The sequence below is a fragment of the Schistocerca americana genome, chromosome 2 (assembly GCF_021461395.2).
Source record: "Schistocerca americana isolate TAMUIC-IGC-003095 chromosome 2, iqSchAmer2.1, whole genome shotgun sequence".
In the NCBI taxonomy this organism is placed as follows: domain Eukaryota; kingdom Metazoa; phylum Arthropoda; class Insecta; order Orthoptera; family Acrididae; genus Schistocerca; species Schistocerca americana.
The window spans coordinates 1,019,632,286-1,019,639,099 of NC_060120.1; the positions used below are offsets into that span (position 1 = coordinate 1,019,632,286).

Genomic DNA, 6,814 nt, shown 5'->3' on the forward strand with positions numbered 1-6,814 from the left:
AGGCTCTAAAGGAAAATATTAACGTACCCTCCACTGATTGAACTTACTTGGTATGTGGACAGATTTTCAGCATTAGTCTTGCCTTTGCGTCGGAACTTGTACACAACATTTTCCATCAGAGTACAAGAACGTCTCTGAAGAAAACTACTCTTCTACTATTACTGAAATGATCTCTTTTGAACAGAATAAGAACATCATTCAAGACCAAAAACAATGTAATGTCGTGAGAAATAGTTCCTTAGTGATATGATCTCTCTCTCTCTCTCTCTCTCTCTCTCTCTCTCTCTCTCTCTCTCTCTCTCTCTCTCTCTCTCTTTTTCTTGCTCGCTTGCTCACTCGCCTGCTCTCTTTCTCTTTCTTGCAGATCAGACCCTGTATGAAGTACTGTAATGCATAGTCAGACAATTCTGAAGTAACACAAAAGGAGTGATGATGAGGAAAACATGAACTTGTACTAAAGCAAAATGATTGATGTGAGATTCAAAAGGAAATGACATCAGAAAATGACATAAACAAAACAATTTTCATAGAGCTCATGATAATACTTATCTCGTCCTATAAACTTTCAAAAGATGTCATGTGACCATTAATTTCTTGGAAAAAAAGTTAGTGAAAACAGTTAGTACGGAATCAAATTATGGATCAACTGGCAAAAACAGTAGTAGATGTGGCAGCATCTTCACGTGAGGCCAATGCCACTTTATTGGAGAATAAATGAACTCAAAATCTTCACAGATATAAGGTGGACTGGTCACAAAAGACACAACTGTGTTCTAATTCTGCAAGTCGACATTAACGGTCATACTCTAATACAAACTCCGTGTATAAAATCGCTTGGAATCCAACTTGGTAAAAAGTCATAACAGATAAATGAATGAAAATCTCAGTTTGGCACTTTTTGTACATAGAAGCCACTTTATGGATTTATTTATTTATTTTACCTAAAGACAAGTTTGCACATTTCATTCCCTGTTGTCCTATGGAATCATCTTATGATTTCATGCACTGACTGTAAATAAAGCATTTAGTCACCAGTCATGCATTAGAAATATTATTTTCCCACACCATTCACTATCACCCACCATACACCCAATAGCTGTAAGATCCTTGTTAAACCATATGATGTTCCCAGACCATTATCCCTACACCTAGATTTTTGTGTGTGAGATTGTTCCCACTGTAAAACCAGCCTATGGGCACACCAATACTATTTACTTCTGTCTCGCCCAGTACCCCCCCCCCCCCCCTCCCTCGTAATCCTACAATATTAAAGGCAGAGCTACCTGGAAAACCAGGTGGTAACTTCATTTCATTAAATGATTTCCATGATTTTCCATACGTCAACTTTTGGTGCATGTGAGACCATGTCTTACTTTCTTAGTATTAACATTAGCAAATGAATTTTTTTGAGTTGCCACTTTAATTATTAATTAATGAAGTGCAGCAGGGATTTACAGTTTCATGAACAATTTGGCAAGTTGTAAGCTCTTGCCATCCCTAGAAAATATCTTCATTACCATTGGTCATCACCCTCCCATATCTTTGTACAATAACGTAAATTACATGCAAAATGTCCTGGGAACACACTTTGAACTGTTGTCATTGAACTGTAATGTCCTTAGTGTTAGACACATCTTGTTTCAAACAGCATGGTCTTCACACTGTGAACACTGTTATCTTGAAACGTGACACTACAAGAAAGTTAGCAAAATACTTCTATACACCATGGGAATCCATGTAAATTTAGGCAATGTAGAGGGTGTACTAAGTTTCCATTCTTTTTATATAATTCAAATTTGGAAATGTGTGCTACCACAGGAACTATTTTATAGGGGACAGATTCTAGTGAGACAGAGTAAAACAAGGCAGTCAGTTACAGAGTGCGGAAGTCATTCGTTTGCAAGCCATGCTCCCTTCCACGTTTTTGAACTTGTTGTCACTATTGAGCGGCTGATGGAGGATATAGGATGACTTAGGCAATTTCTATTTGATGTGATGAATGGCAGCTTGCTCTAAATGTAAAAATATGTAGCTTAATGCTGTTGAGTAGCAAAAATAATCATGTAATGTTCAAATCAGTTGTGTGCTACTTGGCATAATCAGGTCAATTAAGTATCTAGGCACAATGTTGCACAATGATGTGAAATGGGATGAGCACGTAAGATCAGTAGTGGAGAAGGCAAACGGTTGACTTCTGTTCATTGAGAGAGTTCTAGGAAAGTGTAGCTCATCCATATAGGCAACCGTATACAGACCACGTATGTGACCAATTCTTGAGTACTGCTAGAGTGTTTGGGATCTGCACGATGTCCAGTTAAAGGAAGACATCGAAGAAATTCAGAGGTGTGCAGCTAGATTTGTTACCAGTGGGTTCAATCAGCAAGGAGGTAATACGTAAATGTTCCCTGAGTCAAATGGGAATCCCTGGAGTAAAGAAGGCATTCTTTTCATTAAATACTATTGAGAGAAGATTTAAAGAAGCAGAATTTGCAGCTGATTGCAGAACGATTCTACTGCCACTAACATACTGTGGTGTAAGCACCATTGAAACAAGACAAATTAGGGCTCCTGTGGAGGCATACAGACAGTCATTTTTTCGACCCCTTTGGTGCAAACAGGTGTTGGTATACATCATTGGGGACATGTTGAAAATGTGTGCCCCGACTGGAACTCAACCTCGGGATCTCCTGCTTACATGGCAGACGCTCTATCCATCTGAGCCACCAAAGGCACAGAGGATAGTGTGCCTGCAGGGACTTATCCCTTGCACGCTCCCCGTGAGACTCACATTCCCAGCATGTGCACACGACTACATGCGTAGTGCACCTAATAGATGTTTTCCCATCACACCCATTACTCATGGCAGATTAATCTACCAAGTCCCATACAAGTTGGGATGTAGTGTGTGCATTCACACAAGGAGGTCGCTGGCCGGGTAGCTATATTTTAATTATATATGAAGGTAGTATCTGTTCCCGAAAGAATAGATACCATTGATTACCGTGCAGCTTCTCTAGTATGAAGTGATAATTAAATCGACACCCTTTCTGCAAACAGGCATTGATATACGTCATTGGGGACATGTTGAAAGTGTCCACAATGTGCCTGTTTGCAGCTAGGGTGTCGATTTAATTATCACTTCATACTAGAGAAGCTGCACGGTAATCAATGGTATCTATTCTTTCGGGAACAGATACTACCTTCATATATAATTAAAATATAGCTACCCGGCCAGCGACCTCCTTGTGCGAATGCACACGCTACATCCCAACTTGTATGGGACTTGGTAGATTAATCTGCCATCAGTAATGGGTGTGATGGGAAAACATCTATTAGGTGCACTACTAATGTAGTGGTGTGGACATGTTGGGAATGTGAGTCTAATGGGGAGCGTGCAAGGGGTAAGTCCCTGCAGGTGCACTAGCCTCTGCACCCTTGGTGGCTCAGATGGATAAAGTGTCTGCCTTGTAAGCAGGAGATCCCAGGTTCGAGTCCCAGTCGGGGCACACATTTTCAACATATCCCAAATGATGTATATCAACGCCTGTTTGCAGCGAGGGTGTCGATTTAATCATCATTTCATTCTAGAGAAGCTGCACTGTCATAAGTGGTATCTGTTCTTTTGGGAACAGATACTACCTTCATATATAGCCGTTTTTTCCCTTCCTCCATTTGCGAGTGGAACAGGAAGGAGTAGGGTAGTGGTAAAAGGGGCCCTCCACCATGCGCAATATGGTGGCTTGCGGGGTATATTATGTGTAGGTCTAGAGGTACAGTGCAACAAAGAATTGAGAAAAAAACCTACTCTTTTCTTGTCATGCCAATTTCTGTTATTTTCCTCTTTGACATAGTGTTGTCAAGTTGGCGAGATGATTGATGGGACTACATAAATCTATAGAATTAAAATGACATTGACTGGCATTAACTGTTTCTCACCTTTGCAAACATGAAATATAGCAAACAACAGTGTTTAATACAAGGCTTCACATCCAATTTGCTTCGCAAGTAGCCAGCAAGTGCAGGTCTGCAATCAGCAACTAATGTACTCTCTCCCTAACATCATCTCATCAAAAAAGGTTGGGGAGGGGGGGGGGGGGTGCCATATGGAAATTTGGAATGGATGGGACATCACCGCGCGATTAGAGGAGCCATGTCACTGACTGCACGGCGCTTTCTGCCGGAGGTTCGAGTCCTCCCTCGGGCATGGGTGTGTGTGCTGTTCTTAGCATAAGTTAGGTTAAGTTAGTTTAAGTAGTGTGTAAGTCTGGCGACCGATGACTTAAGCAGTTTGGTCCATTAGAAATTCACACACACATGAACATTTGAGATGGGACGTCGCATATTTCTCAGACTAATTAATATTGCAATCGGAAGTATTTAGTTCACTGTAAATAAGGTTTCTCTGCTATAAATTAAACAAATAAACTAAACAACATTAGGAAAGATGGCTACTCATCATAAAGATGACTTGTTCAGTTGCAAACAGGCACAATGAAAAGACTGTTACACATTACTGCTTTTGGTCAAAGCCTTCTCCAGGAAAAAAATACACACATACACACACACACACACACACACACACACACACACACACACACACACATTCAATCTCACCTCATGCACTCATGACCGCTACCACTGGCAGCTTTGACTGGAATCATTTGATATTTCAATGTGGATTTTCCATTCCTTGACAAATGAACCAAAAAGTAACACTCCCGCATCATTTCATTATTAATTAGGTACCTATTTATCACATTCCTTAATCAGATGCTGTACGTGTAATGATTTTTAACTACCTCTCACACTCTAGTCTCCGTGTTCTTTTTCCCTTTCACGAGAACGTTCATGGGCACCACAGATCTAGTTTGCTGTTTAGGCTACAGTCTGAAAATGAGTTTCTCATATGTATGTTATCATTCCTCATTTTTGAAAACAGTTGTTCACAGGTGTAAAATAACATTAACGTTATGGCAGCAGCCATCTTGTGTGATCAAGGAAATCGGTCCTGAGGGAATTGCTTGTAGAAATCTAGAATATTTCTCACTATTGAATTTGTCCTTTTGTTCAATGTTGCACTACAGGTCACTTACTTCAAGTTGCAGACCAAAGCGAAACAAAGACAAAAAGAAATTTGATTTAACAAGTAGCTTCTACTAAGCCTGTGCACATCATTATAATAAGATAGACTTCTTTGGTAGCTGTTGATATCTTCAATAAAGTTCCGTTATGGGTACTGTTGAAGTCCATGCTGTATATATTATTAATTGTAAAAACTACACTCATTACATTTTTCAAACTGACGTTCTTTCCAAATACATTCTCCTCATGAGACATGCAGAGAATAGCTCTGATTTCATTGGATACTGGATGTCTTTCATTTTCTCACTGAGTTGCACTAATAGTCCAGATATATTTAAAAGATGGCTGGTGCTCTGTCTCTAGACATAGAAGATAATAAATTCCATGGAAAAGCCTATATTTTCTACAAGTTCTTCAGTGCTGATAAGAATGTTCTTCTTTACTACTACTTCATTACTGCTCCCAATCTCAAGTTCACTGCTTACACACCTGATAAAAATGGCTAGCTGTGCCTTAACAAACTCTTTACAAAGATATTTACAAGCTGTGTGTAAACACATCTGCCATGTCATACGTGCAGTGCATGACTGTCTTGTTTGATTGTAGAAACTTGTAAAACTGAAGAATCTTCCCACTGCAGGTTGAAATGCAAAAATTTACCACTGTTACACAAAACTAACTAGGCATTGATCCTCCCCCCATTTTGCATATGGTTTCTTCTCTGTTGTCTTGACCACAATGTGTGTGTGCAGTTCCCCTCACTCCTCACAACTGCTCCACTTTTGAGGAAAAGCATAAGCAGGCACTAGTGCTCATGCTCGAAATCAGTAAGTCATTAAGCCCTGGCTTACTGCTTCTACATCTGTGTGAACTTGAGTGATACGATGAGTTAATGCCTGCTGAAAAGTGGTTTGCAACTGGAGCTTTGGAATTACCTTATTTATTGACATGTTAGGCCCTTTAAAGTGTTGACTATTGTCTAAAGTTGCTAGCAGTCAGAAAGGAGTCAGTACAAGCTACCAACCTTCGATTTCAGTTGATGCAGTTGCTACAATCAGTCCACATGCTGAGAGTCTTCTTCCAGTGCACAGATATTACTGTTATACTCGAATTGTATACTGTGTAATAAAGCAGAGCTTCATTTGCTAAAATTTTTGTTTCAAGGCCACTTACAGACATTCAAAAGTGATTAATAAAGATATTAAGTACTTTTTTGTAGTCAAGATAGAGGGCACGATGAGACATACCCCAGGGTACATCCTGGATATCACTGGCATGAATAAATGGGTACATAAAGCATAAAAAGCAGTACATTATGCTTTTGACAGTCACCAAGTAAATTGTACCTAAATATTTACAACAGTTTTAAAAGACAGATTTTTATGACAGCCCAGGAAAATAAAAACTTCCATACAAATTGACAATGTTGAACACACTATGGACTATGAGCTAAATAAAATCCTGATTATTAATGTTTCAGGAAATGCTTTTTACTATTCAGATGACCAACCATTTTGTACAAAGGCCTTTCTGCAATTGAAACAAGCGAGCTGCTTTATAGAGCAACCGTTTTCTTCAGGGACCAATCCAACATTTTACCGCGTAAAACTGAATAGTCTCCACACACTGATCAGTACCTAATAACAGCGGGTACAGGAAATCAACAGAAATAAGGATTTGGGCTCTTTCAGCAGTGTTCTGCAAAAGTTTGAGTGTGTCTTGAGATTTGAGC

At 39.5% G+C, this 6,814-nt stretch overlaps 1 protein-coding gene across 1 annotated transcript in view; it reads left to right on the forward strand.

Annotated features, from left to right (window-relative positions):
• The window catches only part of LOC124594855 (CDP-diacylglycerol--glycerol-3-phosphate 3-phosphatidyltransferase, mitochondrial), an 89,384-nt gene extending 88,451 nt beyond the window's left edge, over positions 1 to 933 (forward strand). The window contains exon 10 of the mRNA XM_047133316.1: positions 365 to 933. The gene's annotated coding sequence lies outside the window, so the exon portion shown is untranslated. The remainder of the gene's footprint in view (positions 1 to 364) is intronic.
• Positions 934 to 6,814: the final 5,881 nt, after the last annotated feature.